This window comes from Narcine bancroftii, chromosome 9, assembly GCF_036971445.1.
Source record: "Narcine bancroftii isolate sNarBan1 chromosome 9, sNarBan1.hap1, whole genome shotgun sequence".
In the NCBI taxonomy this organism is placed as follows: Eukaryota; Metazoa; Chordata; class Chondrichthyes; order Torpediniformes; family Narcinidae; genus Narcine; species Narcine bancroftii.
In genome coordinates, this window is record NC_091477.1 from 118,055,313 (window position 1) to 118,074,195 (window position 18,883).

The 18,883-nt window shown below is 44.3% G+C and overlaps 1 long non-coding RNA gene across 1 annotated transcript in view; it reads right to left on the reverse strand.

Moving 5' to 3' along the window:
* LOC138742708 (uncharacterized) overlaps positions 1 to 6,338 on the reverse strand; it is a 42,324-nt gene extending 35,986 nt beyond the window's left edge. The window contains exon 1 of the long non-coding RNA XR_011344367.1: positions 6,228 to 6,338. This is a non-coding gene — a long non-coding RNA (uncharacterized lncRNA). The remainder of the gene's footprint in view (positions 1 to 6,227) is intronic.
* Between the last annotated feature and the right edge of the window lie 12,545 nt (positions 6,339 to 18,883).

The following is an 18,883-nucleotide window of genomic DNA, read 5'->3' on the forward strand; positions in this document are numbered from 1 at the left end:
ATTGAAACCAGCGCTTAACAGGTTAAATGTTTCTAAGTGCACAAAAATGCAAACTTGCTTGAGATTCTCAACCCATGAACAATCAGAAGAATTCTGAATAGTAAAATAAAATTTTCAAGGTCGTTTCTTCTCGTGCGATTTGTTTCAAGATAGGCCAAAAGCCAAATTTTCTCAACTTACAACATATTAGTGAGTGATAATTTCTGGCTTCATTTTGATTTCTGATGGCAGAAAAAGCCTTGATCTTTCTGACCGTCATCTTTGACCTGAATAATCTGGGTCTCTTCCAGATTCACACTGATAGTGAAATAGAATACTTGGTATTTTAAACCACATTGACAATTTCTGCTAGAACATTACCTAAATTTAACATTTCTGTTGTTTCCTAGAATCTTAGAATATTGTTGATAAGTGAACAGACAGTGTTGTTTACTGCAATGGAACCTGAAGAGATTTCATGAACATTCTTTCTGCTCTGCTCCAGATAAAGAGAAGGTTCAAGTGCAGATTCCATAGAATCTCCTCCCCTCTCTACCTTCCGCAGGGACCGCTCTCTCTGTGACTCCATTGTCCACTCCTCCCTCCCCACCAATCATCCCATTGGCACCTACTCCTGTGACTGCAGGAAGTACTCCACTTGTGCCCATACCTCTCTCCTTCACCACCATTCGGGGCCCTGAACAGTCCTTCCCAGTGAAGCAGCATTTCACTTGTGAATCTGCAGAGGTCACCTACTGCATCCATTGCTCCCGCTGTGGTCTCCTCTACATTGAAGAGACTGGACGCAGACTGGGATCGAGCACCTCGGCTCTGTCCGATGCAATGGCGTGGATCTCCAAGTGGCCACCCATTTCAATTCCCTAACCCATTCCCTTGCTGACATGTCTGTCCATGGTCTCATGCACTGTCAGAATGAGACCACCTGCAAATTGAAGGAACAACAACTCATCTTCCATCTTGGTACCCTCCAATTGGATAGCATTAACAATGATTCTCCAGTTTCTGTTAAAACATCACCCTTACTCTTCTTCCTCCTGTCACCTTTCCCCCAACTCTGTCCACCTGTCTCTCTCTCTCTCTCTCTCTCTCTCTCTCTTTCTCTTCCTCTTTTCACAGAGTCAAAATGAATTCTAACCTCTCCTCATCATATCCAATTAACACCATTTGTCAGTCTGAAGTCCTCTACCCAGCCAGTCTTCAGCCTTTATTCTGATTCCTACCTGTTCTTTGCTTATTCCTTGAAGAAGGGCTCAGACCTGAAACATAAGTAATACATCTTTACTGCCTACAGATGCTGTGAGACCGGTTGAGTTCCTCCAGCATTTGTGCGTGCTTTTACTAAAGAGAAGGATGGGATGACACGAACAAATCCGGGAATATTTTCCACAAGCTGCAGTGAAAAATGGCGATATTAGCTCAATCAGGAATATAGGGAAAAGGCCAGAATTTGGAACTAAATGTGAGAGTAGTTAAGCTCAGGGTGGAGTTGCAGAGCAGACTCAGTGGGCCAAATGGCCTTCTTCTGTTCCTTGATCTTGTGAACACCATTCTGACTTCATTTTTAATATAAGCCTGTGAAGATACTGATCTCATTTGGATTGAGGGAATGCGTAGCTGGGATTTGGCTGGATGACTTCTCGTGCCCCTGAGTCACAAGCTTCAGTGTTTACTCCAGGGACATAATTCCAGTCATATGAGGGCACGACATATGAATTGTGAGGTTTTCCCTGTGGATATGCTCCTGTAGATGTGTCTCTTAACCAGTGATCCAGTGGTTGCATCATTATCACAGCTGAGGACAAATTTCAGATTTATTTGGTATTCAGATTAAATTCCCCACCCGTCACTGTGAGATGTGATCTCACATCTCTGGGTTACAGACCACATACTTTGTCAAGGAACTTAGTCACCACAATCTAATAACTTGATGCCTTTGCAGGTCTCAGGATTGGGAAAAAAAATCCATAAAATACACCCAAAAGTATTCAGAAAGCCAAATCTTCATTGCCCAGTGTTTTCACAATGTTTTCCACTTAGGACATGTTGAGGCTGGTCAACCAGATTAGAGGACAGGGACTTGGAGGCAACATATATGAACATAGATTGAGAATTAGTTAACAGGCAGAAATTAGAAAGGGAGTTAATTAGTCTTTAACCTTTGGAAGTCATCACAACATTTTTTTTTTGTCCATGGCTCCCTCTGCACAAAGTTTATGGGCCCCCTTCTCTGAAGCAGTCAGGTTTTGGTTTCTTCTGCACTTCTCCCCCATGACTGCATTAAAAAAAATTGTATTACAGGTACGTGAGGTGAAAAGAAAACAAGGATTCAATGGGCTGTGAGGAAGGTTGGGTGGGGGAGAGGGGTGAGTGAGCGTGGAATGGCTACTCTCAGTTGAGAATTAGTACAGAGTTGAGAAGCAGCTAAGCAAGTTGGCTGGGGTGAGGTGGGGCGGTCATATGTCATACTTCCATGCCTTCTGCTGAGGCATCAGGGGTCTGAGAGTACAAAGGAGGATGGGCGATCAAACTAAATAAACAAGTATGGACTCTGTCAATGGGATGAGGAGAAAAGTGAATGGATTCATTTTGATGCACAACACAGAGAAACAGAGCACTTTATCATTTTTCCATCAGTAACTAATTTTTTAATGTTCAAAGGCACCCTAGTTATCTTATGCACATTTAATAGATAAAGGAACCACATTATCTATCCTATTAGTCAAGAATAGAATAGAGAACATTATACAGTACAACACCAGAACAGACTCTTCCACCCACAATATCTTTGCTGACCATGATATCAATTTATCTGCCTGCAGATAGTCTATATCCCTTCAACCCTCCCTGTCATATGCCTGTCTACAGTGTCTTAAATATTTCTGTTGCAAAGCTCAAGTGCAGTAAGCAATTAGAGAGACAAGGTGTAAGGACTCTCTGCAATTGTAGAGGGGCTTGGTGACACTACATCTGGAATATTACATATAAAGGATATACTTGCTGTCGAGGGAGTGCCAGAAACGATTGTTGGACTGACGGCTGCATGCCAGGTGAGGAATGATTGAGTGGACCAGGTTGGAATTTGTTGATGTTTAGAGCAGCGAAACCTCCTGGGAACATGAGATTCGAGGAGTGAGGACGAAGGAAACAAACTTCCTCGAGCTGAGGAGTGGAAGAGAGGTCACGGTTCAGTGATGGATAAGTCCTGGAGAACTCAGTAGATGAGATATTCCTTCACCCAGAATGAGATGAAGCTTTTGTTTTCATTCTGTGTGCTGGAGGGTTGTGTAAGCTTAGTAATTGAGTCAAGTTTATTTGTCATCTGATTGTACAAATAGAACCTGATGAAACAGCATTCTCCGGTCCTCGGTGCAAAACATACCGACTCATAATCAGAAATAACACACATATAGACAAACAATACACATGCGGATGAAGTATTTAATCTATAAATAAATATTGTTTCATTAATGTCTTGGAGGGTCAGTGTGAGCAGTTCCTTTGGTCGTTCAGCATTCTCACTGCCCATGGGAAGAAGCGGTTCCTCAGCCTCATAGATGTATCTTGGGTATGGCAACTAGGGCATATACCCTGGGCACCACTGTCCTCACCTTGCCTGCTCATTATCTGAGTCCATAGGCGGACTAGCCCAAAACAGATTCCATCCCACTTACTTGAGTGCCCTGGAGCGTCGCTCTTGGCTAGCATCTCAACAGGTCTCTTTGGGCCGTTCCAGCACATGAGCACCTGGCAGTGGCGCAATGCAGCATCAATGGGCAAAATGGCCATCTTCCCTACCCATAATCCCCCACGCAGCTGGAACCGCTCTGCCAGTGCCAGCCAGGGAAACACGAAGCGGCTCCAGCTGCGTGGGGGATTATGGGTAGGGAGGACGGCCATTTTGCTCGTTAATCCTGCATTGAGTTATTGGTGCAACGGATGGCCCCAAAGGCCGAAACAGCCCAGAACAGCCAGTGGGGCTGGAGCAGCCAGTGGGTCTGTTACAGCCTGCCCCGGCTGCGTGCTGATGTGTCTTGTGGCCTGGCTGCCCCTGATGCCCCTGCTGTTCGCTTGCTAACAGCACTGCTGCCCATTCCCTGACAACCCCGCCGGCCGCCACCTGACAGCTTCGCCAGCCGCCCTGATTAGCTGCTCCTATCATATGTCGGGCAGCAAGTTTGGTGTGTAGTGGGATTTTTTTTGGTGTGTTTTTTTTTAACAGTGGGAGGAGGGCACAATGTCAATGCTTGCCCGAGGCTGCCTCGTTACCTTTGGCCATTGCTCAGCCCGGTGGTACTGTCTCTGATACCCCTGTATCTCTTCCCCAATGGGAGCAGCTGAAAGATGCTGTGTGCAGGGTAGAAGGGATCCTCAATGATTTTATGAGCCCTTTTTAGACAACAATCCCAATAGATCAATGGAGCGGAGGGAGATTCCATTGATCCTCTCTGCCGCTCTGATGGTCCTGTGGATTAATCTCTGATCCATTTCTCTGCAGCAACTGTACCACACTGTGATATAGCCGGCCAGTTTGTTCAAACAGAAATTGATATGTTTCTGGATGTTTAGGTAATCAAGCAATATGAGAATTGAGCTGGAAAATGGAGCCATTAACTTAATGAATAGTGGCAGAGATTAAAGGGTTAATTCTTTCTTCTAATGGTTCTTGTTTTGCAATATTCACTTGCCCTGCCATTTGAAGACAGTGTGTTGAAAACAACTTTTTTTCCCAAGCCATCACTTGCTTACTCAACACGTTGTTCTGGATAAACCCAACATCCTCTTGAGAACAGGCTCCTCTCACCTTCACCGAGACCCCCATTTGCACCTCAATAATGCAGATGGTGGATTCCAAAATAAAGGCAGAAAGTACCCAACAGGACAGACAAAGTGGTCCAAGAAAATAAAATCAAGTTGGATCTGGTTCACCATATCAAATTTCACTTTAATTTGTCACAAGACACTGAGGACAATCTGAAGGATTCTTCTGTGAACAGATCAAGAGGTTACCTTTAGCGTTTCATACAGCTGTGTACAGAGAACAATTAACAGAGAGTAGAATTGCAGTGAAAAGCTTGCACCAATCAAGAGCAGCATGAGGGGTTCATTCAGGAGCCTGATGGCTGCAGGCAAGAAACTGTCTTTCAGCCTATTGGTACGTGCTTTCACCAACGAGAGGAGAGTAAAGAAATTTCCTCTGGGGTGTGATGGGTCCTTCAGCATGTTGTTCCCTTTTCTAGTCAGCGGGAGATATAGATGAAGTCCATGGAGGGGAGTCCTCACAGCTAGAAGGTGTGTACTGCTGTGACGTACACAGAAACCAAGGGAATTTTTCAATACTTCCACATCTTGCATGTCCTCATTTTAAATTATTCTATTCACAATGCTAACACAAAAATCTTGAGATCTCGTGATTGTAGAGGTAGTAAAAACACAGAAATGCTGGAAGAACTAACTCAGCAGACATTTCTGTGATTTTACATTTCTATCTAATATCAGGAGAGCTTCTTCATCCAGAGACCAGTGAGAATGGGAACTGAAATAAGTAATTGAAATATGAATAGAAAATGCTGGAAATAGCACCTGTGGTGCAAGATGTGGAGTTAATGTTTCAGGTTGGCAGACTTTATTCAGAGCAGCAGACATTAGATTCAGGCGGGTTTTAGCTTCCAGAGAAGACAAATAGGGTGGATTGAGCAAGGAAGGCTTGAGAAAGGATGGAGACTATGAAGGCCACAAGTGGTGGAGGTGTTGGGTGAGAGAGGGGGAACTGTCTGGAGGAGATCTAAAGAGAAATGATAGTGAGGGGAAAGAGGGAAATAAAATGTTGGTGCTGTGAAGTACAATGTAAATGCTGGAAATACTCGTCACGCCAGGAAGCATTCATGAAGAGGAAAATTTGTTAAGTCGAGACCTTTCATCAAAGCTGGCCAGTTAATCATATAGTCATGGAGAGTTAGAACTCAGAAGCAGGCAGTTTGGTCACAGTAATGGGAGTCTGAGTCTTTTCTCCCTGAGCGTAGGTAGCTAGGATTTTTTTAAATCCTGAGATGCATGGATTAGTCAAATACTCATTACAGTAAAACCCTTGGTATCTGGAATCCATGGGGGTTGGTAGATGCCAGATTTCTATTTTCTGGTTGCTTGAGACTTACTCTTGCAATACCTAACTAATACACCTACATTACGAATAAACTGTTTAAAGGACAAAAATACTCTACTGTACTTACACTGAACAAACTTCTCTTGCATGAAGTTTAAAGAACTTTACTTTATTTTCATTACATTCCTTCAAAACATTTAACCGTCGCTGCATCTTCAGGTTCCTCCCCCTCCACAGAACCACCTGAAAGACAAACAATATCATTATAAATAATTAACCCCCCACCCCAACCCCCAGGTTTATAGATAAAGCCTCCGACCGATGCGACTCTTACTAAGCAAAGATAAGAGAGACACCCCAATGGTGAGTGGCATCAACCTGCTCATCATCCTGGGTGACGCCATTTGATTCAAACACAACTTTATTCAAACAGCTGCTACGAGCAAAGCAGAATCAAGACCCTCCTCTGGCTGAATATTTGTTCCCATCTTCACCAAAGCTTATGCGTTATTTCAGAGAACATTTACTTTTACAATTTTAAACTTACATTTTTTTAACCTATTATTTTATTCTTTTTTATATTAATTTTTAAAATTTATTTTCCTTGATATTTTTTGCTGGTTGTCTGAGGCTGGCGGTTGCTTGAATTTTGGAAACCAGGGATTTTACTGTAACTTTTTCCCAGTATTGGGAATCAAAAACTCAAGGGCGTAGGGTCATAGCGTCAGACAGCATGGAAACAAGCCCTTTACCCAATGCTCATGCCACCTACAATGTCCCAACCACACCAGACCCACCTGCCTATGTTTGGCACATGACCCTCTAAACCCACATATCTGCCCATTTTTTTTGTTCTTAATGCAATTGTATCTGCCTCAGCTGGCAACACATTCCATATACCCACCTTCTCAGGCAACCTGTTCCATACATCCTCTGTGTAAAAGGAGTTACCCTTCAGGTTCCTGTTCAACCTCCCCCCTCTCATCCTCAACCTCAAGGGTACGTGCAATTTCAACATTTAAAAGCCGTTTGCATTTTTGGATAAGAATGGTTGAGAAGAATGTGGACCAAAATGCAGGCAAATGGGATCAGGGACATCTTGGTCAGCATGAATGAGTAGGGCCAAAGGGCCTGTTTCTCTGTTATCTCTCTATGGCCCTCTAAATTATATATCTTTTTTACATTTAAATTTAAAATTTAGATATACAGAACGGTAACAGACCCTTTCAACCCACTAGAGCCCATGCCATCCAATTATGCCCAATTAATCTATAATCCCTGGAACGCTTTGAACGGTGGGAGGAAACCGGAGCCCCCTGGGAAAACCCACTCAGACATGGGGAGAATGTACAAACTCATTCCAGAAAGTGCAGGATTCAAACCCCGGTCCTGATTGCTGGCGCTGTAAAGGCGTTGCACTAACTGCTATGCCAGCTGTATTCATAACATGTGAATACTCCAGTAATTTTCATGTTCTTTTGATCTCAACTGGTTTTAGGGCACAGTGAAAATAACATGCTAAAAATATTCACTTTGGATACTTGTGTCCCCCAGTGATTCAGAAAATCTCCAGATCATTGCAATTTGTCTCCCGGCTGCCAACTCCATCGCAGAACAAAACCTGACGCAATACATTATGTCTAAAATTAAATGCCAATGCCTCTTCCATTGTAGTTTGTCTCACACTTTAATGAGGGAGATCTCAAAGTTATCTCCACTTTAGTATGACAGCTGCTCTCTTGACCTTTTGCCTTGTTCCAATTAATCAAATTGTAAAATTTGCAGATTCTTGCTACGGAGTGGGTGCAGTGAATGATCTCCAGACCAACTCCTGTGATGAAAGGACTAGCATTTGAAGTAAGAATGGGTGGACTTGAGTTATACTCAATGAAATTTAGGAGGATGAGTGGATACCTGATCGAGACACAACATCCAGGCAGGACTAGACAGGTTTAGATGTAGGAAGAATGCTTGCAAAGTCCAGTCCAAAGATAAAATGTAGAACAATACAGCACAGTATTCTTTCCTAAAAAAATACTAAGACTTCCTTACCCCATAACCCTCTATTTCTCTTTCATCCATGTGTCTGCCTAAGAGTCTCTTAAATGCCCTCAATGTTTCATCCTCCACCACCATCCCCAGCAAGGCATTCCAGGCTCCCTCAACTCTCTGTGAAAAAAAAACTTACCCCTCATGTCTCCGCTCAACTTCCCTCCCTTAACTTTGTACGTACGTCCTCTGTTGTTTGCTGATCCTGCCCTGGGAAACAGGTGCTGGCTGAATATCGTATCATGATCTTGTAGACTTCTATTGTCTCCTCTCATTCTTCCTCACTCCAAAGAGAAAAGTCCCAGCTCTGCTAACCTTGCCTCATAAGACTTGTTTCCCAATCCAGGCAAAACCCTCTCCATAGCTTCCACATTCTTCCTATAATGAGATGACCAGAACTGAACACAATATTCTAAGTGTGGTCTTACCAGAGATTTGTGGAGTTTGCCACATGACCTCTCTACTCCTGAACTCAATCCCACTATTTATGAAGCCCAACATCCCATAGTCCTTCTTAATCATCCTATTTACCTTGAGGGATATATGGATTTGTACCCAAGGTCCCTCTGATCATCCACACTCCCAAGTAACCCTGTACTCAGCCTTCAGAGAGTTGTGAACTTGTGGAACTTCCAACCACAGGAAGTTGTTGACACATTTTGTGTAATTGAAAGGGAGTTGGATGTGGTGCTTGTGGCTAAAGGAATCAAGAGTTATGTTGGGAAAGCAGGAATAGGGTACAGAGGTCATAAGACCAGGAACAATTGTATTATGTGGCAGGTTTTAATGTATTTTCCAAGTTTCCATGCAAGCAAGTGGACTTCAAAGTTACACTGAGTGACACTGTAGAAAATGAAGTTTTAGCACTGGCTTTGTTACTCTCTTTGAGTAGAGACCTTGATATTTTATGCAGATTAGTGGCTTACTTATTACAGAGTGAAAAATAATATTTCATGAGTGAACGGTTATATGGAAACACAATAGGGCTGCAGATGCTGTGATTGTAGTGAAAACAACAAAAATGCTGGAGGAAATCAGCTGGTCTTTTCAGCATCTATAGAAGACAAAGATATATTGCCGACATTTTGAGCCTTCTATACATGCTGAATAGGTTAGCTGAGTTCTTCCAGCATTTCAGTGTTTTTACTTATTAAAATAATATTTCATGACCACTTTACACCTTTATATGCTACTGTAACACAGAGCAAATTCTGAAACCCTGTTCACAGTAAATTACCTTTTTCATAGGTAGGATTAATAATGTCGCAATCAAAAAGGCAAAATTGTTGGAAGGTTAGGTAGCTTCTAAAATCTTTGGGGAGAAAATCAATGCTTCAGGTCCAAGAATGGTCATCTTTATCAACCCTGTTTTTCCTTCCACAGATACTGTCTGACCTGATGAGAGTTTCCAGCATTTTATGATTTTGTTTCATATTTCTATTATCTGCACATTTTATTTTTCATTTTCATTTCATCCAACTTCAAGTTCAAGTTTATTGTTATCATCCAACTGCAACATAGAACTGGACAAAACAGCATTCGTGGTCCTCAGTGTAAAGACATGCAAACACATGTATAGATATTGGACACATATGTGTTTTTATTAGCAATTTATATGCGGTGCATACTCTACATAAAAATAAATAAATATTGTCAAGTAAATAGTAGCTTCTCGGAGGGATTGTATGAGCAGTTCATCAGTCATTCAGCAGTCCGACTGCCTGTGGGAAGAAATTGTTTCTCAGCCTGGTGGTTCTGGCTCTGATATTTCTGTATCTCTTGCCTAGGTGAATAACACGAAGATGCTATGTCTGGGATGGTAAGGGTCCTTAACGATTTTCCGAGCCCTGTTCAGACAATGGAGGTGAAGGAGACCTCAGTGATTCTCTCTGCTGCTCTTAATGTCCTGTTGATTGACCTCCGATCCAATACTCTACAGGAATCGTACAGCCAGGACACTCTCGGCAGAGCTTCTGTAGAAATTTGACCGGATGGTGGAGCAGTAGCCTTGCCCGCTTCAGTCTTCTAAGGAAGTACAGCTGCTGTTGCGCCTTCCTGACAAGTGAGGAGATGTTTATCCAGGATAGGTCACTTGTTAAGTGGACTCTGAGGAACTTGGTGCTCTCTACTCCCTCCACTACAGAGTTATTGATATGTAGTGGAGGATGGTTATCCTCTTGGACTGGGATGGCACCGCTCAGTAAGTAGACATGGACAGACTGCGTAAAGGTTAAAGGTGGGGATGTGCTTCTCACTGGTCATGGTGTTCCTGGTCCAACATTTTAGGTACCATCTTGATGAATATGTTTCAAAGATCTAGACTCATCTCATCCTCAGCTTCCTGATAGTGTGCACAGCTGGTCACAGAGATAAACTTAACATGAAATTTCCATGTGCGGCGTATGTGTTAAACCAATAAATATGCTTCCCTTCTGAAAAAATAGAATATAGTACAGCACAGGAACAGGCCCTTCAGTCTATAATGTCAGTCCTGATCATAATGCCAAATTCTATGAAATCTCTCATGCCCGCACAATCAAGTCACGTTTTTTGTCATCTGACAGTACTTATACAACCGGACAAAATGGTGTTTCTCCAGACCATGGTGAACACACATAAACATTCAATACATTCCTCACACAGCACATAATAATCATATAGATACATAGAAAATGATATTAAATGAATATGTATAAATATTTTGGAATAACTTGCACACTCTGACGAATAAGAGATCTGAAGGTACAGGACACCGTTAATCAATCTCACAGCCTCGGGAAGAACGTGCATCTCCCAGTGGGCACCCATTTCAATTCCCCATCCCATTCGATATGTCTGTCCATGGTCTCATGCACTGCCAAACTGAGCTCATCCGCAAAATGGAGGAGCACCACCTCATCTTGCATCTGGGCACCCTCCAACCGGATTGCATTTCCATCAACTTCTCCAGCTTCCATTAACTCCCATCCACCTTCATCCCCAGTCTCCTTTCCTCTAGTCCTCCCTCTCTTCTGTTTTTCCTCTGTCTCTTTTCATGGAGCAAAATCAATTCTCAGCTTTCCTCTTATCATATCCAATTAACACCTTTTGTTCGTTGGTCTGGACTCCTCCCCATCCCCTTCCCCATTCCCAGTCTTATTTTGTCACCTTCCTGATTTTTTGCTTGAAGAAGGGCTCAGGCCCGAAACATCGGTAATATACCTTTACCTCCTATGGACCCTGTGAGACCCGTTGAGTTCTGCCAGCATTTACCGTGTGTTTTCACTGCAATAACAGAGCCTGCAGACATTCATGTTTCAGAACCTATTTCCCAGCCTATCAGCCCTGATTTTGATCATCCTCAAAGATATTGTGTGATGGAGGGATGGGATCCTCAATAATTCTTTGAGGCCTACTTAAGCAATGCCCCCAGTGATCCAAACCTCTCTGTACCCTGTCAATTTATGTGTCTGTGTAACAGCCTCTTAAATGATCAGAATCAGAATTTATTGCCATGAACAAGTCATGAAATTCGGTGCTTTGCGGCCGCATCATATTATAACCTTCTTGTGACGTTATATATAAAAAATAGGAGTGCACGAAAAATAAGGGAGTGTTATTCAGGAATCTGATGGCGGCGGGGAAGAAGCTGTCCTTGCCTTGTCTTTAGGTCCCTGTACCTTTTCCCCGATGGTAGCAGAGTGAAGAGGGCATGGACTGGGTGGTGGGGATATCTACTTCCACTGACAATTCCAGGCGTTCACCACTCTCTGTGTTGAGGAAAAAAAAATAGCCATAGATCTTCTTCAAACTTTATCCCTCTCACCTTAAATGCATGTCCACTAATGCTTGACCTTTTAAACCCTAGGGGAAAGAAAGATTCCGACTGTCTTCCCCATCTATGACTCTCATTATTTGATAAACATCTAACAGCTTTGCAAGCAGTAGAGCTTTAGCTTAATTGTGTTTGACACAGACTTCCTGGGCCAAGGGACCTATTATAGTTGTACTGTTATTGTCTATGTATGCTGACTCCCCTCAGGACCAAGCCTCCAGAGTAAGGGACCAAAGTTTGTCTACTTCTAATATGCATTCACTTCTGTGAAGTGCCTCGAACTTTTAGAGACCTGAAGGGAAAAGTTACTCCTGCCAAATTATGTCACTTGCTAATTAAATTTAATTCTGAGTTCTTCTGATCAGCTTGACCTGCCCTTGAAGCGATTTTGCATCAGAAATGACTTTTCAAAAAGATCACTGCTCTGAAATTATAACTTGTAGAAGGGCTCAGGACTGAACATTGGTTAGATATCTTCTCCTCCTATGGACACTGTGAGATCAGCTGAGTTCTTCCAGCATTTCGGCATTTTTTCTGTCGTCCTGCTTTGCGGAAACTGCCAAAATGTTTGGCCTGGAAGTCAGCCTGAAGAAAACTGAGGTCCTCCATCAGCCAGCTCCCCACCATGACTACCAGCCCCCCCACATCTCCATCGGGCACACAAAACTCAAAACGGTCAACCAGTTTACCTATCTCGGCTGCACCATTTCATCAGATGCAAGGATCGACAATGAGATAGACAACAGACTCGCCAAGGCAAATAGCGCCTTTGGAAGACTACACAAAAGAGTCTGGAAAAACAACCAACTGAAAAACCTCACAAAGATAAGCGTATACAGAGCCGTTGTCATACCCACACTCCTGTTCGGCTCCGAATCATGGGTCCTCTACCGGCACCACCTACGGCTCCTAGAACGCTTCCACCAGCGTTGTCTCCGCTCCATCCTCAACATCCATTGGAGCGCTCACACCCCTAACGTCGAGGTACTCGAGATGGCAGAGGTCGACAGCATCGAGTCCACGCTGCTGAAGATCCAGCTGCGCTGGATGGGTCACGTCTCCAGAATGGAAGACCATCGCCTTCCCAAGATCGTATTATATGGCGAGCTCTCCACTGGCCACCGTGACAGAGGTGCACCAAAGAAAAGGTACAAGGACTGCCTAAAGAAATCTCTTGGTGCCTGCCACATTGACCACCGCCAGTGGGCTGATAACGCCTCAAACCGTGCATCTTGGCGCCTCACAGTTTGGCGGGCAGCAGCCTCCTTTGAAGAAGACCGCAGAGCCCACCTCACTGACAAAAGGCAAAGGAGGAAAAACCCAACACCCAACCCCAACCAACCAATTTTCCCTTGCAACCGCTGCAATCGTGTCTGCCTGTCCCGCATCGGACTGGTCAGCCACAAACGAGCCTGCAGCTGACGTGGACTTTTTACCCCCTCCATAAATCTTCGTCCGCGAAGCCAAGCCAAAGATATACCATTTCATCGGATGCAAGGATTGACAACGAGATAGACAACAGACTCGCCAAGGCAAATAGTGCCTTTGGAAGACTACACAAAAGAGTCTGGAAAAACAACCAACTGAAAAACCTCACAAAGATTAGCGTATACAGAGCCGTTGTCATACCCACACTCCTGTTCGGCTCCGAATCATGGGTCCTCTACCGGCACCACCTACGGCTCCTAGAACGCTTTCACCAGCGTTGTTTCCGCTCCATCCTCAACATTCATTGGAGCAACTTCATCTCCAACATCGAAGTACTCGAGATGGCAGAGGCCGACAGCATCGAATCCATGCTGCTGAAGATCAAACTGCGCTGGGTAGGTCACGTCTCCAGAATGGAGGACCATCGCCTTTCCAAGATCGTGTTCTATGGCGAGCTCTCCACTGGCCACCGAGACAGAGGTGCACCAAAGAAGAGGTACAAGGACTGCTTAAAGAAATCTCTTGGTGCCTGCCCCATTGACCACCGCCAGTGGGCTGATCTCGCCTCCAACCGTGCATCTTGGCGCCTCACAGTTTGGCGGGCAGCAACCTCCTTTGAAGAAAACCGCAGAGCCCACCTCACTGACAAAAGGCAAAGGAGGAAAAACCCAACACCCAACCTCAACCCATCAATTTTCCCTTGCATCCGCTGCAACCGTGTCTGCCTGTCTCGCATTGGACTTGTCAGCCACAAACGAGCCTGCAGCTGACGTGGACATTACCCCTCCGTAAATCTTCGTCCGCGAAGCCAAGCCAAAGAAGATAAAGATATACGTAGTGCACTGTGGTCTGTGATAGCTTTCTGCTAATCTTGAAATCCTTGATATATATTTTTATTTACTTGTTTTGTGGAAGTTCCTGGAGTTCTACCCATAATAGTGAAGGTCTGGTGACATTGTTTCAGTTCAGGCTTAAGTTTATTGTCACATGTGCTGAGTTACAGTGCAAACGCTCATCTTGCGAGCAGTCCAGTGGGTCATCCCAGCAGTGAAAAGACACTACAGAGGGCAGAGCAGATATTCATGTACCCCGGAACTGCTTTCTGTTATTTTCTGTGACACATTTCTGCTGACCTCAGAATGCTTGATAGATTTTTATTCATTATTCAGAATTGGTAGTAAGATTCAAGATTCAAAATTCATGATTGTTTTACTGAGATGTAATAAAACAGAAAGAAAGTAATATTACACAAAATTTCCTTTAGGCTACTATAAGGCAGACAAAGAGTCACCATTAGCGGAAATTGCCCGATGCCCATTTTACAGTTAGAGAAAGAGAAGCAAAAGAGAGTCCCTTCAGAGTCACTGAGTGTCTGTGGATTCCCCTCCAGTGCTCCCGCAGCCTCTGCAGCCGCACAGTCTCCTGTTCAATCCATTAGCAACTGGAGCTCCAGATCCAAATCGCTGACGCGAGCAGGAAGCCCTCAGTGCACGAGGCCCATGGAGGCCCACCCTCCTTCGGCACCCTCCCAAATATTCCGATGCCTGGTGCCCCTTCAACCAGTTGTGATCAAGCCTCCAGCAGGCCGCAGCCTGGTCCGAGCCTTTTTACCTCGTCAGCATCAGCTCGCAGCCTGTGTGGGTGTGACACCTGCAAGTCACCAGTGGCTCATCGTCTGTGCGCGTCATCCAACTGTCGAGAACCTTGCTGGTCCACCGCCATGGCCACTGTCCTTCTGCTTCTCCTTCGCAACATGGGTGTTCTCCCCATTGTTGATGCTTAACACCAGTCCACTGTGCCCCCAGAGTCTGCAACCCCTCAAGGCCACTGCTGAACGCAGGATCTGCCATCTTGAGCCCAGAAGCAGGATAACAGACAGCAATATTCATATTTAGCAATCGTCTATATCTGTTGTTAGTTATGTTTTTCACTGCACTCTGCCCATGTTCAATTAATTGTTTATGTAATAAGTTTTGTGCAAGCAAACTAATTCCATGTGTTGTTTGCTGATTGGGAAGCTGAAGGAGATCAGCCTCCTTATCAAGAACGTGCAAGAAACAACAGTTTTGAGAACTAAATTACATTTAGGAATGGAAACCTTTCCTAATCTCTGGACATCTTAACGCACTTCACAAGTAACGCTAGATAAGGACAGAAGACGTAGATTCAGGCGTGGGTCGGTTAGCTGCTTGTACCGTTTCCACTGTTGAAGATGATCGTGAAAGATCTTCTACCTCTCTCCCACTTCCCTGCACATTCGTGATCTATTTATTATCTGATGGACCTGCTTCTTTGCTGCATGTTCCTTGCAAAAGCAAAACTCAGCGGCACGGCTAATTACTCCATAGCAAGCCCCCACAGCCAGAAAGCTGACATTGACTGGCCAAACTGCTTTATTTATCTTGGATGGATCAACATTCAGCAAAGATATGCTACTGAAAGGTCACTTGGCCCAAATGCTCTGTGCTGGCCAAGTTGTCAACCCAAGCTAGTCCCTTATGCCTGGGTTTGTCTCATATCCCTTTGAACCTTTCCTATCCATTGAGTTAGGGCAGCACGGTTGGTCTAGTGGTCAGCACAGTGTTATTACAATGGCAGCATCCTAGATTCAAATCAGGCACTGTCTATAAGGCTTTTGCACATTTTGTCTGTGTCTGTGTGGGATTTCCCCAGGTGCACCAGAAATGTACAGGGTTGTAGATCAACAACACACTGCAATGCTGGAGGAACACAGCTGCCCCTTCATCGTCCATTGGATTTGACAAAGATATTTAGCTGTCGTTTCGGGCCTGAGCCTTTCTTCAAGGAAGAAGCAGAATGAGTCAAGCCAGAAAATCTTGTTACTGTGTTACTGTGCTGTATGTCTAAATTTACATTTTAAAAATTAAAGCTACACCCTTTAGTTTTAGACTCCACTTTCCAGAGAAATGGACTGTGACTATCTACCTGAAACAAGGTCCTTCTTGTAAACTGTTGTAAGGTCACCCCTCAGCCTCTTTCACTCTAAGGAAATCAGTCCCAACCTATCCAGTTTCTCCTTATAACCCAAGCCCTTCCGTCCCAACAACATCTGCACCCTCCCTAGCTGGTAGTGTGCTTATTGGGGGATCTCATTGAAGCATATTGAATGCTGAAAGGCATTGACAAGGTAGACGTAGAAAAGTTGTTTCCCATGGTGGGAGAGTCAAGGACAAGAGGGCACAATTTCAGGAATGAAGGGCATCCCTTTAGTGGGGTGAATGTGTGGAATTTGTTGCCACAGGCGGTTGTGGAGGCTGGGTCATTGGGTGTATTTAAGGCAGAGAATGATAGGTTCTTGATTACCCAGGGCATTATTATGGGCAGTGGGGTTGAGAGGGAAAATGGATCAACTTATGATTGAATGGTGGGGCAGACTCAATGGGCTGAATAGCCTATTCCTGCTCCAATGTCTTATGGACAATAGATATAGAGTATAACTCTCTTATTTTGGTTGAAAATGACATCAAAGCATCTTTCACATCCATCAGTGTGGGCTTTGAAACAATGAACATGATTTCTTTCCTTAACAAAAGAGATCCACTTGGAACTGCCATTCCCTAGCTTCATCATCTTTTGGAAGTTTAGGGCTCTCGGCCAAATTTCAATCATTCATGGATCTGGATCTGGATCCACAGGGGGCATATTCTACAGTATATACTACTGGACAATCTGAAACTTAAAAAAAAATCATTTTAAAGTCTGGTCATCCTATACAAAGGGACCAAAATTCTCAACGCTGCCATCATCTTCCTGCCACCTCCGACGCAATCTCGCTCATGCCCTGATAGTTATTTGTGAAGTCTTGGCACTCTTCCGCAGGGTCAATCCGCTCAGTCCGAGAGAAGTCGGCATGGTACAGGCTTTAAATAGCCTGTTATAGGGACCGACAATGGTTTATTTTAAAATATCTGAATAAAATGTAAACCTTTCAATGATCATTTGTTATTAAAATCTTGTAATCGACTTTTAACAGCATCTACTGGTCAGTGGTAAGTGCCACATTTGGGGGTCATCTCGCACAAAGGGTATCACTCAGAACCAATATTTTAGGTGGAAATTCTGTGGTCGTAAATGAATGCTGTATATGTACATGGATAACAGATCTTCTCAGAGTAGGAGCTGTCAGGAAAGTTTCTGGGAGGAGGAATTGTCCAATTTATTTATCTTGAACATCTATAGCAAGACTAGGATCTATTGCCCCATCCTTAATTACCCTTGAGGATGTGCTGGTGAGCTGTTTTCTTGAACTGCTACAATTGTGCTACATAGGGGCTACAACTGCTACAATGGTGTTGGCAAGGCTGGTGTAGCGGTTAGCGCAACACTGTTACAGCGCCAGCAATTGGGACCAAGGTTCGAACCCCGTGCTCTCTGTAAGGAGTTTGCATGCGTGGGTTTTCCCCGGGGGCTCCAGTTTCCTCCCACTGCTTGAAACATACTGGGATTGTGGGTTACTTGGGTGTAATTGGGGCTCGTGGGCTGAATTGTTTGAAATAATTTAGACAGACAGCACGGTAACAGGCCATTTCAGCCCACGAGCCCATGCCGCCCAATTTACATCCAACTAACCTACATCTCCAGTGTGTTTTTGAATGGTGGGAGGAAACCAGAGCCCCTGGGGAAAACCCTCGCAAGCACAAGGAGAATGGACTTGCATGGGATTTAAACCCCTGTCCTGATTGTTGGCGCTGTAAAGGCATCGCACTAACGCTATGCCAACCGTGGCCTGTTACCATGCTGTATGTCTAAATGATTTCAAACAATTCAGAAAAAGGTGAGGGAAGGAAAGTTTAGAGGAGATGTCAGTGGTTTTTTTTTTACGTAGAGCAGTGGGTGCCTCGAGTGCTTTGCAAGGGGTAGTGGTGGAGACTGGTACAACAGGGACATGTAATAATTGCTTAGACAGGCACGTGGATATATGAAAAATTGAGGGAGATGAGTGTTGTGCATTGTGTGCACTGTACTGTAACCTTCTATGTTCTATGTTTGTGTCCTTGGTGCTGGGAGCAGAGTTCTAGGCTCGTGATGCCCTTCCACATCAGGCTGGTGTACATCTTGGAGAGGAGCCTGGCCAAAGAGATGGCAGCTTTGGGAGGTGTTGCTGGAATGGCCTCGGCAAGAGCACTGCACTGTGTAGACGGTCACCGTGTGCTGATGGTGGAGAGTGTTTGATGGGGGAGGCAGTGAAATTGGCTGCTTTGTCCTGTATGGTATAGAATTTTGTTTTCATTTAGACGTACGGGCCTTTTGGCAAATGAGCCTGGGCCACCCAATTAAGAAACTGGAGCACCAGGGGTATTCCCACACAGACATGGGGAGAATATGCAACCTCCTTATAGACAGCACTGGTTTTGAACCAGGGTCACTGACACTGTACCAGTGTTGCACTGACCACTGCGCTCACCGTGCAAAACTTGTTGCAAACTTGGTGGTGCCACACTTATCCAGACACGTGGAGCATATTCCATCAT